This window comes from Sturnus vulgaris, chromosome 3 (assembly GCF_052056855.1).
Source record: "Sturnus vulgaris isolate bStuVul1 chromosome 3, bStuVul1.hap1, whole genome shotgun sequence".
Classification (NCBI taxonomy): Eukaryota; Metazoa; Chordata; class Aves; order Passeriformes; family Sturnidae; genus Sturnus; species Sturnus vulgaris.
Genome location: NC_142245.1, coordinates 87,355,511 through 87,374,781, shown reverse-complemented (window position 1 = coordinate 87,374,781; position 19,271 = coordinate 87,355,511). Strand labels below are relative to the sequence as shown.

The 19,271-nt window shown below is 37.7% G+C and overlaps 2 long non-coding RNA genes across 2 annotated transcripts in view; one reads left to right on the top strand and one right to left on the bottom strand.

The window, feature by feature from the left end:
* The window catches only part of LOC148224466 (uncharacterized), a 63,908-nt gene that overhangs the window by 15,294 nt on the left and 29,343 nt on the right, over window positions 1-19,271 (bottom strand). Inside the window, exon 2 of the long non-coding RNA XR_015802671.1 lies at window positions 14,530-14,606. This is a non-coding gene — a long non-coding RNA (uncharacterized LOC148224466). The remainder of the gene's footprint in view (window positions 1-14,529; window positions 14,607-19,271) is intronic.
* On the top strand, window positions 996-18,278 carry LOC148224467 (uncharacterized). Its single transcript, XR_015802673.1, has 2 exons — window positions 996-1,251; window positions 13,893-18,278. It is a non-coding gene; the product is annotated as an uncharacterized LOC148224467 (long non-coding RNA).

The following is a 19,271-nucleotide window of genomic DNA, read 5'->3' as shown; positions in this document are numbered from 1 at the left end:
GAAGGGAAGGGAAGGGAAGGGAAGGGAAGGGAAGGGAAGGGAAGGGAAGGGAAGGGAAGGGAAGGGAAGGGAAGGGAAGGGAAGGGAAGGGAAGGGAAGGGAAGGGAAGGGAAGGGAAGGGAAGGGAAGGGAAGGGAAGGGAAGGGAAGGGAAGGGAAGGGAAGGGAAGGGAAGGGAAGGGAAGGGAAGGGAAGGGAAGGGAAGGGAAGGGAAGGGAAGGGAAGGGAAGGGAAGGGAAGGGAAGGAAAGGAAAGGAAGGAAGGAAGGAAGGAAGGAAGGAAGGAAGGAAGGAAGGAAGGAAGGAAGGAAGGAAGGAAGGAAGGAAGGAAGGAAGGAAGGAAGGAAGGAAGGAAGGAAGGAAGGAAGGAAGGAAGAAAGAAAAAGAAAGAAAGAAAGAAAGAAAGAAAGAAAGAAAGAAAGAAAGAAAGAAAGAAAGAAAGAAAGAAAGAAAGAAAGAAAGAAAGAAAGAAAGAAAGAAAGAAAGAAAGAAAGAAAGAAAGAAAGAAAGAAAGAAAGAAAGAAAGAAAGAAAGAGAAAGAAAGAAAGAAAGAAAGAAAGAGAAAGAAAGAAAGAAAGAAAGAAAGAAAGAAAGAAAGAAAGAAAGAGAAAGAAAGAAAGAAAGAAAGAAAGAAAGAAAGAAAGAAAGAAAGAAAGAAAGAAAGAAAGAAAGAAAGAAAGAAAGAAAGAAAGAAAGAAAGAAAGAAAGAAAGAAAGAAAGAAAGAAAGAAAGAAAGAAAGAAAGAAAGAAAGAAAGAAAGAAAGAAAGAAAGAAAGAAAGAAAGAAAGAAAGTTGAGGGAAGAATGCACTAGCTACTTTGTGAGGCTGCAGTTAGTACTTGCCCTTTCCCAAGCACTTCTCCTGCTGCTGTTTGAGAGGCAGAGCCATCACTGTGTAACAAGTCACAGAGTACACAGTTACAACAATCCCCATCAGTGTCAGGCGTTTTACGATGACAGCCTCATGCATCCTCTCAAGCCATCCTTGTTAGGAATAATCCGGTGCTACAGCACTGCATGGAACAGCTATGTGCATGGCAACAGCACTATGATTTCATTTCGTTTTTTCCTTTGTGTCACGTCGTTAAATGTCTACAGCTTCCTGGCAACTTACCTTCCAGTTCTCTATAGCACTAGGTAAAAGAGTTCTGCCGTCATTTAATTCTCAGAGTTGCTGCTGGCAGAAATTAAAGGACACAAATCATGCTCGCTCTTGAGCTGCTAATTCTGTGCTGATACAATGCTAACGACAGGGTAAGTTCCTCTGTAGTTAGGACTCGGGAATTTTTGCACTGTGCTACTTCTTAGTCTTTTCCTAATAATAGTGCTGAAAATTTGGCATGAGATTTGTTCATGCAGATGCAGCCACAGAGACCTTTCTTTTGTGCTTCATTATTGCTATTTTCCTTAATTCAAAAATAATTCATTCTAGATTGAACATAAATGTTTTATTCTTTGACTATGGAAACAATGAGATGACAATCCAAGACTAATCACATTTTCAGTAACAATAACTGAAATGGTTTACTCAGCATGCATACATTTTAAAAGACAGTTTCGTAACTGCATTTTACTAGAGGGCAGTAAAACCTTCTGCTTCGCTGAGCAAATCCTGTGTCCAAATCTTCATTTACATCCCTGTGTGGGCTGTTACATTGCAAACTTGGATCTGAGTGCATTTTCCTCCCACCTTCTTCTTCTTGCAGCCATTAAAGTTTATTTGAAGAATAACACTAGATCTACATTAAGCTAGACGCACTATTGCTATTGCTACTTATGGGCATCTTCTGTTTTCTTGCAGTCAGTTAATCTATGCACATGAATGTATGTTTTTTTTTATTTTGGTGCATTGTTCATGTATTTTTTGGGGGGGGGATCATCTTTGCATTAAACATGATTCAAACAAGTTCAATTTATTTATAAAAGCAAAAACATCTGCAAACCTGCTCTAAATATCATATATTATGGACAGGCATCAGTTCTTTTTTTCTGCACCATATGATGTAACTAAAGAAATAGGGAAGTCCCTTTTCACAAAGGCATGTTATTTCTATTTGCATTTTGCTTCTTAACTGCTGGGCAGTTGCATTCAAATACAGATTTTCTGATTAAGTGACTTGGAATATGCTCCCCACATGAATGAGACATCCTCAGTTATGCATGACAATCTTCTATTGTTAGGGTATTTTTCCCATTACGCAATACCAATGTTGAAATTCCAATGTAGCTATATCAATTAGCAGAAAAAAGCACCAGTTTTATTATCAAGAAAGATGTATTTTGGAAGCAGTTGGTTACTTAGCAACAGCTTCAGGTATTAAAACTTCTTTTACTAACAAGCAAAAAAAAAAAAAAGATACCTCTTACTACAGTACATTAGATCAGCATGCTTTGTGTAAAGGATTTTAACAGTCAAGAGATGTGACTGTGTTTAAGATTCCTTTTTCCAGTCACTAGTTCATTGTCAGCAGCAGCTACAGAGCAGCTTTATGTGCATTCAGAGACAGCCAGGAAATTAGTTCTGCATGACTGACTCAGCACTGTAGCACTGAGAACCACTCTCACCCATTTCCTTAAACAATTGTTTATTTCTTGGGTGATAACAATGTTAAATATCACAATTCTAGACGAAAAAGCTTAGATGCTTTATTTATATTAAAGGTAAAAAAGTATTAGTTCTAGTAAAGTGAAGTCCTAGCATATTTCTGGCATTATATGACTTTTTTTGCAATTATTATTGAAAGTTCAGAATGATTCCTCGTATCTTGTTTAGTGTTTTCTTTGATGCTAAATGGAATTGAGAAGCAAAATGCCAGCAAACTAAAATCAAATGAAAGGAATAGTGCCTTATCAAAGGCAAAATCTAAAATTAAATAAAATCTTTGAATCAAAAAGATCTATTCGACATTGTATCTATTAAATCATGACAGAAAAACAAGTCAGTTCTTTTTAAGAAGTATATACATTGAGAATTCTGATGATTCAAGATAAAGCAAAGAGTTAGGGTTCAGATTATAGAAATTCAGTTGTTTCTTTTTGAGTTGCCTTTTGCCCAATCTGCTTGGGATCCCCCAGCCCTGGGCATTTAGACATCTGCCCAAAGATAAGCACAGAAAGTCCCAAGCAGGAGTTTGGCAAATTTGAACAGGCCCTGGGAAGGCATTTTGCTGCCCTCCAAATGCAATAGGAAACAGACTGGTCTCTAAGAAAACACTGAGAACAGAGTGCATCCAGAATATTGCCTCTCTACCCAATTGAATTTATGAAGACACATGATGTATTCAGCATTCATAGTAATTGAAGCCTACCCTGAAAATATGAGCTATAACCTTGGTCCTTGAGCACTATCAGGGCTCACACATTTCTTTCAAAACATGTCCAGAAGAATCCTCTCATTTCCCACTACCAGGAAGCAGAGGCTTGCAAGGTTTTTGAAATTCCAGAGCTAAGTAGCAACTGAGTGGTTTCTCAGCAACACCATTTTGGATTTAGGCAATGCATTCTCTCTAAGGCCTGCTGAAAGGGCATGAACCCTTTTATTGGAGCCTAATAATTTCTGCTTTCTTTTTGGTTATGAAGTTAATCTGAAAATACTGTCTGTCAGTGTTTAGTGTCACTCTTGTCTTAAAATGGAGAGCTCTTCAACCAGAGATTTGCTTTCTGTTATAAGTTTTCATACTGTGTTAGTGGATAAGGCTAAAAGACCACTAAAAGCAGCATGTTTTCCAGTAAATCTCACAATTGCTAACACAGTTTGGCTTCAGCCACATGAGGAATATTTTTCAATTTGTTTCTTGGCTAAAGCAAAAAGTCAGCTCTTATTTATGGATTTATCTATTCAGTTTGGTACATTTGTTTCCTGTAGCAACATGCACTGATTATTATTAGAGAATGAAAGAATATTGCTTTCTGTTGTGATAATTTTGCATTTTCTTTGATGCCTGATAAGAGATTTTTTTCTTATTAACCTCTGGGACAGCAAGACAATTTCACGCTGTCAGTAAAACACTGACAAGGCAGGGCTCAGAGTTTCATTTTTTATATCTTGTTTACAAAAAAAAAAAAAAAAAAAGAAAAAGAAAATAACTGTCTGCTCCATAAATATAGATTTCATGAAACATAGAAAACATTTCATATTGGTTATATACAAGGAAGAAAGATAATGGCACATTAGTTTGTTTTTTTAATACATTTTTCTAGTATAAGTAGCTGAGTAACTTCAGTTTTCAGTCTTGAATGGGGTTAGTAAAGAATTCCCAAGTGATGGAATAAGACAGATATGTGAAGGATAAAGAAATGTTTTAATGTAAGAAGGATGTGTTATGTGACAGGAGTGAAGATACCAGTTTGAAATTTATATCATTCTGTTCTATCCAAAATGTCTCCTCTGAAATGTGTCTGCAATGTGCCTTTGTTCAGCAAGGAAGACATGGCATTACAACAATGTGACCACCCTCACAGTTATTGCAGGTAAATGCACCTATCCAGGAGCAGGACAATAAAAAGCCAGATGGAGTAATAAAAACTTTGTCAGATCATCATATTAAACATTAAAGCTAAAACCTTTGGGCCATGCACGGTTCATTAAGATCAAGCTTGTTATATAATTCCCCTGACACTGACATCCTTTCAAAGCTTAAAAAAATCCCCCAAAAAACTGAGATAAAATACAGCTGATTGTAAACAGTAAGCATACATCTCACAGCCCTCATTTCAATTTGGAAGAAAAATAGAAGTTGTTCATGAGTTTTATCACCAATCAGTAAGACACCATATTTACATAAATTAAATTCTTAACTAAGCATCTCAGTGTAAAATCAAATTAATGAGTCAGTAATGTGCTCTGAAGGAAGAAAGGTCAATAGTATCCTCAGCTTCATTAGGAAGAACATTGCCAGCAATCCTTTACCTCTGCTCGGTACCTCACTCACATCTGGAGTAATGGGTGCAGTTGTGGAGTTCCTGGAACAACAGAGATATGTACACAATAAAGCAAATCTAGTGAAGGGTCATGGAGATAATCAAGGATTGGAACACCTGACGTATGAGTGGATACTCCAGGAACTGGGACCATTTAGCCTTCAGAAGAGAAGTCTTAAGGGGGAAGCTCATCAAATAAATACCTGATTGGGAAGAAGTGAAGATGAGGGAACCAGAATCTTTTCTGTGGTACCCAGTGGCAGAACAAGAGGCACTGAACACAAACTGAAATACAAGAAATTAATCTTTTTGTTTGTTTATTTGTTTGTTTTAGAAGATGATTGAATTCTAGAATAGGTTTCCCAGAGAGGCTGAGGAGTCTCCATCCTTGGAGATACTCAGAACAACTGAATACAAACAGAACAATCTTGCTCTAGCTGACCCTGGCTGTAAGTGGAGTGGTTGGACTAGGTGATTGACCTGTTATTTGATGAGGATAGTCACCTCAGAAATAGGGACACAGACAAGGCAGAGGGGTTTAATGCTTTCTTCCCTTCACTCTTCATCACCAGTGATGGGCTATGGGGGTCCCAGAGACCTGAGCTGGGGAACCATGGCTGTGAGAATGATAAAATCCCAGTCAATCCTGAAATTTTTCAGTAACTACTACTCTAGGTGTATCTGTATGAGTCTATGGTGCCCAAGGGATTCATCTCAGAAGACCCAAAGCTCTGGCTTATGTCATCACAAGGCCTTTCTCAACGATTTTTGAACAGTCTTGGGAATCTGAAGAGGTCTTAGTGGAGGGCATGGCCTGATTTAGGTTAAATGTCAGGAAAAGATTCTACAACCAGAGGTTGGGCACTGGAACAAGCTCCCCAGAGAAACAGTCATGGCATCAAATCTGCCTGAGTTCCAAAAGCACTTAGATAATACTTAGTTACATGGTGTGATTCTTGGGGCTGTCCTGTGCAGACCCAGGAGTTGGACTGGATGATCCTTGTGCATCTGTTCCAACTCAAGATATTCTATGATTCCATGATCTCCAGAGATGCTGCAGGACTCATTGGAGACAGTTTTTTGCCAAGGAGTGTTGCAGTAAGACAAATGATAATGGTTCTAAACCAAACCAGGGTAGATTCAGACTAGATAGAAGGAAGAATTTTCTTATGATGAGGGTGGTGCAACACTGGAACAGGTTGATCAGAGAGGTGGAGATGCCCCATCCCCAGAATATCCAAAGTTATGTTTGGACAAGGATCTGAGCAACCTGGTGTAGTTGAAGATGTCCCTGCTCATTGCAAGATTATTGGACTGGATGGCCTTTAAAAGTTCTTTCCAAACCAAACTACTTTACGATTTCACGATTCTATGATTCTATGATTCCGTGAAAAGGGAACCTCAGTTTAGGTTAGTACCTAGAATTTATCATCAATTTAAAAATTACTAACTGATACAAACACACATGCAAATGATATAACAAATGGCTGATGTCATTGAAGCACTAATTTAACTAACCTAAAGAGCTGTTCTTCCATACAGGAATTACAATAATTTATTGTCTGGCTGATACTGAAACCTTAGTCTTCCTGCTTTAATTTATATTAACAGAATAATTAATAAAATATTTTATATTATTTTATACTCATATAAATACAGAGTGATTATACTTTCTAGTTCTATTTTGTCCTGAACTGATGTTGCAAAATTCAGAGTGATCTGAGGTTGCATTTGTATATACCATTATATAAAAGTGTAGTAATTCATAGCATTATTCTTAATGCTTAAAAGCATCATTTAAATATCAATACTTATTTTTCAGTGTGTGGGGGATGCAAGTTGCCTCTTCTTATTTAGAAATAGGAAATTTTCTAAGGGCATATATAATAAAACGTCAGGCAGAGGAAGGTGTCCCCTTAGGATGCTTGGCCTAGAGGGGGTGAGCAAGAAAAGCCTTTCAGAAACCAAGAATGAAAGCAAAGAGCTGGACAAGTTAGCAGAATTCCACATTTTTATCCAGTTCATCGTGTTGTGCAGTAAGGGGTGATCCAGTGCAGTAACCTGATTGGAAGCCTCAGTCCAGACCATGATTCAATCTGTAGGTATAGAAGCCTATACATATATATACAGATATTTGATAGTATGCAAATTTATGGGAAGATACAAGCTACTCAAAGACTAACACACCACTTATTCCTGGGGATGTAGGGGTATAATTGACATCTGAAGATCCAAAACTCAGGCTTAGCAGATATCACAGAAACAACTGTGGAAGTCATTAGTCAGGCAACAATAGTGAATTAAATGGGAGGAAATAGGATTTGTAGTATCTCAGAGTGTGGTCCAGACAGGAAACTGAATGAATTCAAGTCCAGGAAAAAAAACCAAGCAGCTTGACTACTCTGCAAATAATGGTAGACAATGATCCTGAAATGTTTTTGAAACATAAAATGCATTGGGTTGGAAGGGATCTCTCTAAGTCATTTTGTCTACATACTTCTTAAAGCAGGATCATGAACAAAGTTAGGTCAGGCAGTTCAGGGCCCTGTTGAGTCAAGCTTTGAATATCTCCAAGGATGGAGTTCTCTCAGCCTTTCTGTTAAAACTTCTCTAATGCTTAATCACCCTCACTATGATTTTTGACTTTTTTTCTTTACATATCCTGCTGGAAGGTCTTTTGCTGCAATTTGTGTCTGTTGCCTCTTATTCTTTTCACTGTGAATGGGTGTCAGAAGTCTGGTTATATCTTTTCTATAAACCCGTTTATCTTTTAGTAGACCTCAGTTAGATTTCCTTGATCTTCTCTTTTCCAATCTGAAAAACTCCTATACAGTTTTCTTCTTCTCCTGCATCATGTGCTCCATTTCCTAATTATCTTCTTAACCAAGTATTGGACTTTCTGAAGCTTGTCAATCTCACTTTTGTATAGGAAGGAACAAAAATAGGCAGAGTACCATATATATATGGCTGAAAGTGTCAAAGAAGAAGGAGTAATTGACTCACTGACTCCACTGCTATTAACACAGTATGCAGTTAGCTTTCACTAGCAGGTGTTTTGTCCACCAGGGCCACACAATCTTTTTCTGCAGTGCATCTTCCTGGCTGGCAGGCTGTAATGTTCCATGAGTTTATTCCATCTCAGATAGAAGGATTTTTTGTCTTTCCTGAATTACTGAGTTTCTGTTGGACTCTGTCACTAGTATGTCAAGGTTTCTGTGAAAGAAAACCCTGCCAGCCAGTGTATCAGGCAGGCCTCCCATTCTGAGCTCTCACATCAACCTTGTGATGAAATATCCTGTCCCCTGAACAGACTGGATTAAGATGTTAAGTAGCATCAACTTCAGTATTACCCAAGAAACACCATTCACAATTAGTTGCCAGTTAGGTTTCAAACCATTAATCTTACTGATTAATGGTACAGAAAATTTTTCATATTTATAATTTGCCAATCTAGAACATATCTCCTCAGCTTGGATACAATGATGCTGTGGGCAATATTGTCAAACCCTGGACACTACTAAAGCAAATGTCATTCAATGATGTCCCTAGTGCCAGCCATCTTCTCAGAGGGCACAATCATTGGTACAGGAGTGTGCCCTTACTTCACTAATGCTAATTGTTCCACACCACCTTCTTGACCTTAGTGTGTCTTGAACTGGCTTCTAAGAGAATTTTCTTCATAATGTCCCAGGGACTGAGGGTAAAAGAAGCTAGCAAGGATTCAGACACTCTTCTGTGTCTTTCATTAGTGAAAACCCACCTCCATCCAACATGCCAAAATTGTTCTTTGATTCACCTTTTGTTTCTGATGTAGCTTTAAGAGCCTTTTGTATTCTCATTCATAACTTATTTTCCTTCCTATCTTCATTTGTAACTCCGTCTGAATTTTTAACTTTCAGTTCCATTTCAGCATGTTCACAGCATCATTGTATATCACTCCCTGGTACTCCAACCATACTTCCATTTTCCATATCTACTTCCAGCTCCTGTGTACATAGGCTACTGTATCCTGTGGTTGACAATAATCTTTCAGACTAGCCTTGGGACAGCCAGATCTCTGATTATGGAGCTTCTTTATAGTAGTCATGAGAAGTATGATGTCTTGCCTATCTCTCACCATCCTTGTGATTCTAGGTTGCTTTTGTAACAGAAGGTCTCTGAAGAACTTCCAAACAAATGGAACAGAAGACATAATTCTCTCTCAAAACATATTTACATCTAGGCTGAAGAATCTAACTTTACCTGCAGTCACCGTAAAATTAAAAGAACAATCAGATCTTTCTCCTGGCAATTCTGGCATAATATCGTTTTTAACTTTGTAACAGATGTGCTTTAAGCATATCACAGGAAAAAAGAAACAAAATTTCATCCTCACTGAGAAACAGCTGGAATGCAGATAATGTACACTCCTCTAGTTTTCTATACACACTCATTATGGTTAATGACCTAGTCAATAGAATTTTTAACTTCATCTATACTTTACACATATCTAGCCATGTCTTCATTTTCTCAGCATTTCCTAAAATATCTTCTGTCTCTTTCACTTGCGAAAAAATTCTTATCTGGTCCAAGAAACACCACTTTGGAAAAACAGTTTTTTGTTTCCATTCTGATAAAGAATATTTTGTTTAAAGAAAAAAGGACATTTTTATAAAAGGAAGCTGAAGCTTATATATACAAGACAATTTAAATAACCTGTTTTCTTCACGTCATTAGTCTCACCTTGATATTGTTGTCAGGGAACAAGGATTCAGAGGGTAAGGAACGGAATCATGAGATGCATATTGAAATAGCGATGCTGGCCCAGACATAAGGCAGAGACCTTCAGGTTCATGATGTTTCCAACTTATGGATTTTTGAACAAACATGACCACTAATTCTAGGGAATAAAGTTTTTCTGATTCCCTTCCAGCTCCTTTGAGACAATTTATAGCTGCAGGGAGTACTGAAAGAAAAATTCAGTGAACTGTCCAAATACATAATTGAAACTGCATAACCATAAGATTTTGCACAGCATCACAATGGTGGTGATATATTTTACCCCTTGGCTCTTAAGTGTTCCTCTGGCTTAGATTTTATAGAATGCAAATGTTGGAAAAATGGTAAATAGAGGGAGTTGCAATTACTGTTATAGGAAGTTCAATATTTTGACAAGGATCCAGACGTGGCAAATTGGATGTATACACAAGCAGAACCAAGAAAGTTCAGATTTAAATATCAGAAAGCTGATCTGGAAGTAATATAGAGGTCAATAAAAGTCCTTTCATCTTATACACAGAAAGACTTCATCCTGAAAGACCAAATAGGAAAGTGAGATGCAGTCAAACAATGAAAATGAATGAGGTACATTCCTGTGAAAATGGAAGAACAAACTAATTAGAATTGAGTGTAATGATGTTTGACTTCCATACAGACTGGTTGTTCTCTCTCATAAACCAACCAAGACTGAAATGAGCAAATAAAGACATTTTACTGTAGGGAGCATTGTGGGGTAGTGTAGATTAGAAAATCTGAAAATCACTATTAATTTTAAAAATAAAAATAATAATAGTATAAAATATAAAATGAAAATTCGAAGTTGGAAATTAAGTTTTATTGTCTTTTTAAAATACACAAACAGGAAAGATTAGGTTTAAATTTAAGCAGACTTCTGCTTTATGAAAATTCAACAAACACATTCAAAATAGCCCACAAGATCATCCCAAAGCTCATATGAAGATAAGGGATGGCATTATCTCTAATGGTTCAATAAACTTCTTTGAAAAGGCTAGTTTAGCAGTTGGCTAATCTCAGCCAAAAAATTATGAAGATCAAAATTGTTTGTTCAGAAGGAATTGGAAGGAAGTTAATAGATAACTAGTTATCTGTGATTCTTACCACAAAAAGTAAAAACGTAAAAAAAGTAAAAGCAGGTAGAGACCAAACTATTAAGTATAGGATCCTTGTCTGTTATTCAAAAGGGAATCAATGATTCACTAAATAAGATTCAGAGAGCAGATGTCTAAGTAAGTGTCTGAAGGATCAGAGAGAAACAAGGAATGGTTTAGCAAAAGGAAAGCTGAGTTACAGGGAATGTTCATTAAAAGAAAGAATGTAGACTATGAGATACTGATGAATTTTTGTACCAATTTACTGTCAGCTGAGCATTTTAACCATACACACCCCACACACTTTTCAATTACTTTACTCACTCGGCATAATTGCCTTTTTATGATAATACTGATGTATTCCACAGGAGTATTGAATATAAACTTAAATTGAATGTTTTCCCTTGGAAAAATAATTAAACTTCTTATTCATTTTAGAGCATATCACGGTGCATTTTAATTTGGAAAGGAAAAAGGATAACACCAAATTACACTAATAACCAAAGTAGTGTTAATAATTTTGAAATGAAAAAGATAAGAGTTCATTGATTGTGAGCAATTAGTCTCTAACAGCAGGTAGCATGAGATTTCATTTCACTGAAGAATTTCTATTTATGCCTTCAAAGGATTTAGTTTTTATGTTGAAAGGAATTAAAAAAGAATCCTGAAGTGCCATAACATGTACATACATAATGTTACAGTAAACCTTTGCCCTTTCCCCCATCTACATCCACTTCCTCTGTGACCTTGACTGCATACAGCATTTAGCTTGTATGGTTTCCAGGGAAACCAATTTATTCTTCCTGCAACACTTCATGCTCACTCACACCCAGGTATATTCTTGGACCTGAACTCCCAGATATGTGAGCTAAGAGTTGCCAAGACCACATGTCAATGAATACCTAGTGGGAGGTGGTTTTACTCCGATGGCTGCAGACCTCCACCATCTTCTCTGTCAATCTCTCCCCTCCTCAGCAGGAGAGTAGGGAGGAAGTCAGGTGGAAAGCTCATGGTTGAGATAAGGACAGGGAAATCACTCACCAATTGCCATCACAGGCAAAATAGACTCAGCTTGGGGAAAACTAATTAAATTTCTTCCCCATTACAAAAGGGTAGGATAATAAGAAACAAAGACAAAAACTAAACCATCTTGCCCTCACCCCCACCTCCTCCTCCTCATTCTCTCACTTTGGCATTTGGTCTGCTGCTTCTCACTTTTTCTGTTCCTTCCTCCTCCCTCTGTGAAGTTTTCATCTCTCCTAAACACCTTTTCCCCAAGGTGCCCCCACCTCAGCAGTGGGCTCAGCTCAGCAGTGGGAGCTGGCTGGAACAAGCTATGTCCAGCACAGGGAAGCCCTGGCTTCTCTTCACAGACACCCCACTATCAGCACCGAGACACCTGCACCCTCTACAGCTCCAGGATCAAGCCCAGATGAAATGTACCCAGATTTTGCTCCAGGATTTCTGAGGTCCTAATGGAGAGCAGGCGCTTCCCAGCCCTTCTTTCTCTGACAACAATAGGCTTTGCTTTTACCCTCAGCATTTATACTCGGGTGGTCACACCCTCATCGCCAGAGGTTTCTGCAGCACAAGACAGAGATTCTGTATGGCTCTGGCTGAGGAGTTCATTTCATCCACAGCAGCCCTCACAGTGCTGTGCTTTGCACTGGTAGCTAGAAGGGTGCTGCTAACACACCAGTGTTGGGACCACTGCTGGGAAATGCTCCCTCAGCATCAGCACTGTCCAACATTCCTCCACTTCATCAGTGAGTTGGGGACAGGCAAGGTGTTGGGAAGGGACACAACTAAGAGAGCTGACTCAAATTAGCTAAAGGCTATTCCATACCATAGGATATCGCTTAGATATAAAAGCTAAGAGGAGAAGGAAGGAGAGGAACTGGTACATGTGCCAAAGCCCTGCTTCCCAGGAAGTGGCTAAACATGGCTTGCTGATGGGAAGTAGAGAATCAGTCTGGGATTTTTTTTCCTCTGCATGTTCATTTTCAACCTTTCACTTTCACTTTAGTAAATTGCCTTGTCTCATCCTATGAGCCGTTTTCCATGTTATTTTCTCTCCCCTGTCAAGCTGAGAAGGGGGGTGAGAGAGTGGTTTGCTGGGCAGCTGTGAAGTGGGTTGGTGCTGGCTGAATGCCAGGCACCCACCAAAGCCTCTCTATCACTCCCTTTTACAACTGGACAAGGTAAAGAAAATAAAATTAAAGGTTCATGAACTAAGGACCAGGAGAGATCAAATACCAAAATACCAATATCAATACCAATATCAAATACCAAAAAACCACCAAAAACCGTCACAGGCAGAACAGGCTCAATTCAGGGATATTAATTGAATTTATTACTAATAAAATCAGAACAGGACGATGAGAAGTAAAAGCAAATCTTAAAAACATTTTTCCCCCATCCTTCTCTCTTTCCTAGCTCTGCCTTCTCCCTCACAATGGTGCAGGTAGACAGGGAAAGGGAGTTACAGTCAGTTCATCACACATTGTTCCTCCCACAGTTCTGGGAGAGAAATACTTCCTCTGATCCACTGTGGGGTCCCTCCCACAGGAGCCAGTCCTGCACAAACTCCTCAATCATGAGTCTATCCCACAGGCAACAGTTCTCTAAGAATTGCTGTAACTTGGGTCACTCTTCCATGGAGTGAAGTCCTCCAGGCACAGCCTGGCCAGAGTGGGTCCATCACATGGTCACCAAGTTCTACCAAGAAGCCTGCTCCAGCATGGGCTTCCCTGTCCATAGGTGTGCAGGTCTCTGCCAGCAAACCTGCTCCAGCACGGGTTTCCCATGGGTTCACAACGTCCTCTCAATCATTCATCTGCTCCAAAATGAGTCTCCCCTGTGGGCTGCAGGTGGATCTCTGCATCCCCATGGCCCCCATGGGCTGCAGGGGCACAGCTGCCCCACCATGGGCTGCACCAGGGGCTGCAGGGGAATCTCAGCTCTGGCACCTGGAGCATCTCCTGCCCCTCTTGCACTGACCTTGGAGTCTGCAGAACTGCTCCTCTCATATGTTCTCATCCTGCTTTTTTCTGGCTACAATTACATCTGTGCAATAACTTTTTATCCTTCTTAAATATATTATCACAGAGACATTACTATCATCCTGATTGGCTCAGCATTGGCCAGAGCAGGTTCTATCCTAGACCTGGCTGGAATTGGCTCTGCTAGACATGAGGGGAACCTTCTGGCAGCATCTTGCAGAAGACATCTTTGAAAACCTGTCCATGAAACCAAATGCAACACATCAAGGTGAACCTACAACCGATGCACCAGCAAAGACTGTGAAGATGCTTTGGAATTCTATAACTTTAACTATCCAGTCACTTTGTGAGATATTTTGAGAAAATATATTTGTTTTTCCTAAGGCTTCCTGCAGCACTACTTTTAGCCTTTTCACCTGTGACATTCTCAGCTCTGCATACTGCTGTCTTTGGCTCCAGCACACACCAAGCTGCAGGAGCAACAAAACTGACATGCTCTCTTGCTATGTATGGCTTAGTAGCTATGTTAGCAGGATGTAGGAAAATTCTGACAAAGACACAGAATATTTTCTGCTTCTAGATCATTAAAAATTCATTCATCCTTACAGTAAGAACATGTCATTACTTCCCATATGGAAACTGGAACACCTGAAACATGAAAGCCTAACCAAGGAGCAAGAGCCCACTGTCATAAGCAGCACAAGTGGTCATTTATTCTAGAGAGGCATTTATTTGATACCCACCTCTACAAGATTCCTTCAGATATTTTAATGCTTGCAGATTTCAAATGCCTCTTCCTGATCCTTGCTCCTTGCAGAACCTGCAAATGTAAATAAAATTCTGCTGCATTCTTCTGTGTGGCAAGACAACATCTAATAGTTTCTTGGCTCATCTCAGCAACCCAAATGATGCTGCATTTTCTCTACAAGTTGGACAGAAAAAAAAGTTTTCTTTAATGCAAAATCATGCCTCTTTCCATATCTTCACCAGTTGTAATGTTCTGTCAATATCTCATGCATTTGAGTATGGAGTCAAAGCACATACACATTGGATATAAAGATTTTACATGGAGGCAGTTAGGAGGAAGAAAAGAATAAAACGCAGGTTACAGGTGAATTATAAGGTTTTAAGAGATATATATGCCTGAGCATGACAACACTGTGTCAATAGTGAGGAGAATTACAGATGTACTGCAGTGGCTGAGAAAGAAAATTAGCTTCCTCAGGATCTAATTTGAGTACACTTGTTTGTTTTACCAGAGCTGTGTTATAAATATATTCTGAAGAGTGCCAATCACTTGTAAAGCAATCTCAGAATGATATGCATTCAATTACAAAGCAATGTCCTGGTGTGAAATCTGGAAGATTTTTTCTTAAGTCATTTTAAACTGGACTATATAAATATCTAGACAGCACTCTGTAGAAAAGAATCATACCCTGAGAAAAGCATTACCTTAATGACCCCATAGATGCTCTGATTTTATAATTTGCATGGCAGTCATCTGATAAGTAGACATACCTAGAGGGCTGTAACAAATACATGTACTTTATTACTATATTTAGTAACAGCCTCTCTGATCTGCAAATATTCATTTCCTTATTCTTTTGTGCTTATGAAATGTTTTTCACAGTATTTCAAGGGCTGTATTTATAAATTAAGGATGTAGACCTACATTATTCCAGTGAGAAATTAATTAATTTTTTTTCTGTCACATTTTAACTTGTAATCATGGTCCCTAAACTTTTATAGTAAAACTACAAAACACAGACCCATGGTTTGGGCAATCCAGGTACTGAGGCTGTCTGCATTTAATAAACATTTGCTTCCTCCTTTTGCATGGCTGGCAGCTTCTTCAGACTTGCATATTTCTCTGTTACAATAGCACCGTTGGATGGCAGTCCACTGCTTATACAACTGGCAAGCAGTGGTACACAGTAGGAGTAGGTTGGGGCTGTGGACCTGATATTGATGAAATACATGTTTCAGAGATCATTACTCTAAAACTGCTTTGGTCCCATGAATCAGATACTTCTAAGCAGGTGCCTGAGACTGGCATGCCAGGAGCCTAACCTAACACAATCAGCTTAATTTCATCACTTCTGCACAGAGTGCCTGCTCTGTGACACCAACACGTGCCTCTGTGACACCAGTGATATCACTGAATGGGAGCTAACTGCAAGATTGATCTCAAAAATACTTCTCCAATCTTAACTAAAATCCTGAAGTGAACACATCCTGTCAGATTCCTCACACAGTGTTTCAATCTTCTTTTCGTTCTCTGTGACAATATAAAACATATTCACCACTGGCATCTGTATTTAATTTCTTGGAAATGTAATGATAGGTAAGGAACAACAAGATTCTTCATACAAAAGAACATCTAAAAATAACTTTGTTATAAGAGCTTGCTAGGCTGTAAAAAAATTATGAAAAAAACAATAAAAACGTAATATTAGATGAGGTCAGGTCCATGCATATGCAAGTTTAGCACAAAAAATATTCATGGCCTTTATGTCAAAATAATCCTAACTATCACTGCAAATGCTACTGAAACTCAAAGACTGCACTAGTGTTAGTAACTACTTGAGAGAAGCATTAACAAGTGAATTCTGCCTCTAGTTCTCCTTGAAAGATCTGTTGTGAAGGAATTTTCTGTGAAATTGTGAAGTTGATCTGGAAGGGCAAGATGAGCCACATAACCTTAATAACACCTAAACTACAATTCTAGGTTGGCGAGTGTTTCCAGGTGGAAATGAAGATTTGCCTCTGAAGTAATAAAATATTATGGAAAGTCACTTCAGTATGTCAAAGGCTAGATAATGAATGCAAAGAAGAGAACAAAAGAGGGGAGGTGTGTTGGTTTGTTTATTTCTTTACTTTCTACGTAAACAGAAAAGAAGGATTTTTCATATTCATTCCACAGGAATTATTAGCTCAGTGTCTGCATATTTTTCAGATTTAAAGTAAAAGCAATAAGATTTCCTTGCCCAAATCAACTAATATAAATAAATATATGGAAAGTAAAAAGTGTTTTAAAATTCAACTTAAGATATCTTTGACCTATTGGTACCCTATACTACTTTACATGTGGATAGACATAGCTATTAAAATACACAATCAAGTAGTACAGAATTATATAATATTTTTTTTCCTGTATTACAGCTTTATGACAGCTTTTTTTAAGATGTGCTCATTCAAAAATATTTTGGAGTTCAAAGGTTTCAAACCCATTCCACTGTTCTCCAGACTCTTTCATATATAATTCTGGTTCAGTTCTAAGTCAATGCAGGAATGACTTAGTGGAAAAAGACCTTTCCTTGTCTTTGGTAAAGACCCAAGTAGACCTGCAATAAACCCCTAATCCTCACCAGAGATGGTGTGAGATTGTGCCTTGCTTGAAAGATGCTGCATAATTCTGCTCCCCATTAATCACAATCCCTATGTTTCCCATATCACACAATAAAACACTTCACTATAAATTAAAACCTCTAGTAGTTGTCCAGCATAGAGTTTTTGTTTTCCACTATTAATTGTCACTTTTAATTATAATTTTAAGATTCTAAATATGCCATTTATGCGGTAAATACTAGGGGTTGCAATATGTGCATAAGTTCTTTCATGTTTGTGGTTATTTATCTGGCTTAGCCATTTAGCTTAAGGGATATGGGTAATTTTGAAAAGGAGTTAGTTAGCAGCGAGCTGAAAAGCTGTAAATATTTTGCCTACATGTATTCTAAATAGGAAAAAATTGCCAAAAAGGAAGTATAATATACAAGAATCTTTCTTTTTACATGTAGATGCAAGATTTCACTCTAAATGGCACAGTATTTTTAAATTGTTGACTATAATCCCTTTCCATTCTTATAGGATAATGAAGAGCAATAAAAAAGAGAGTTCTATGAAATATTTTAATTTATGCACATTTTAGAAACCAATTTGGTAAATGAAAAACAGCAAGGTATCTTTTTCAACATATTTTCCAACTCCAGGGCAAGTCTGATGCTGCTCATCCTTCCCATTACAATTTAACACTTACTCTCTCCAACTTTCTCCCCATCTTACTGTTCTGTGTATGTACTTAATCTGTCTTGCATTTCTTTCCCACTCATGTTATTAGTCATGAACTTATCCATGAAAATAACTCCATAATGTTTTCAAACCTGTTACTATAATTCCAACTGCATCTGGGTGGAAATGTGCTAAAAATTACCCAAGTTTGTTTTTTTTTTTTCCCCATTTACAACACTTACTAATGATTATAGGTAGTATTTAATAGGTGGTTTCTAGGGTACCAAAAATATGGAAAGTGTTCCCTAGTTAAGTAGCAATTGCTAATTCATCTGTCTATGATGTATCACTATGAAAGAATAGATATGAACATCTGTGTAAAACTCTACTGTTTCTATGAAATGGTTTTTTAAATACATTTTTATGCCATTTGTCTGCCCTTTAAAATAATCAAGAATTATTAATATTTTTAAAAAGAAAACAAGAGCTTGGTTCTTATTTGAGTAAATGTTTAACATTACGGTTTCTCTTAATCAAGCAAAACTTCTAATTATAACTATGCAGATTAATGATAAAAGAGGATAACATGAACATAATACCATCACAACATGAGTTATACAAACTGCAGTTCCTACCAGGTCATTTGAAAAATAGAATAATTCTACAATTGCATTTGCAGCTTGTTCAAAATAGCATTAAAGGTTTGTTAAATTATATTCTTTACATATCCTCTCTTTCATTGTGGATTTACAATGTGGGGGATGGAACTGCTGTGACTATACACACATCTTAAATTCATTAAAGACTTGATTGAAGAAAAATTACACATACTGTGTAGACTATTATATTTAGGATTTTTGTTTGTTTTCATCTTCCAATGAAGAGATGATTTTCCAATTATTACTACTAATGGCATATTATCCCACCTACCATTATTAATAGTATTTGGGCAAAGGTGTATGTCACAAGAAATCATATTACACATATTCACACATTACATTGCTTCAACTCATTTCAGAAATTATTTTTCAGTTTTAGCTCTTTTTAGAATGCATTGTATATTTTTCAACTTAGCAAAATCTTCTGGATGCTATGATAAATGGGTATCTGTAACAAAAGGTTAACAAACCTGAGGTCTTTTTCATAAATCTCCTGATTTCTCTGACATGTAAAAACATGAAAAAAAATCAATGGGTCAAGGAAAAGGGTCCTTTTTGTGTCCATTTAGCCTAGACTGCCAATCATCAAAATTCTTTTCAGGGAACCAATGAACCTGCAAATCTGGTTTCTTTAAAAAAATCAGCAATCATCCTGGATGTTTTTCTGTGTATAGTTTTCCTGCTTTGTGCAATATTGCACTAAAACCGCTTAAATGGTCAGCTCCTTCTTCTGCTGGTCCTTCTCTAATGAAAGGAATAGGACTTTGGCTTTGGACAGTGATGGACTCTATTCCCTGCAGTAGTTTTAAAATCTCAGC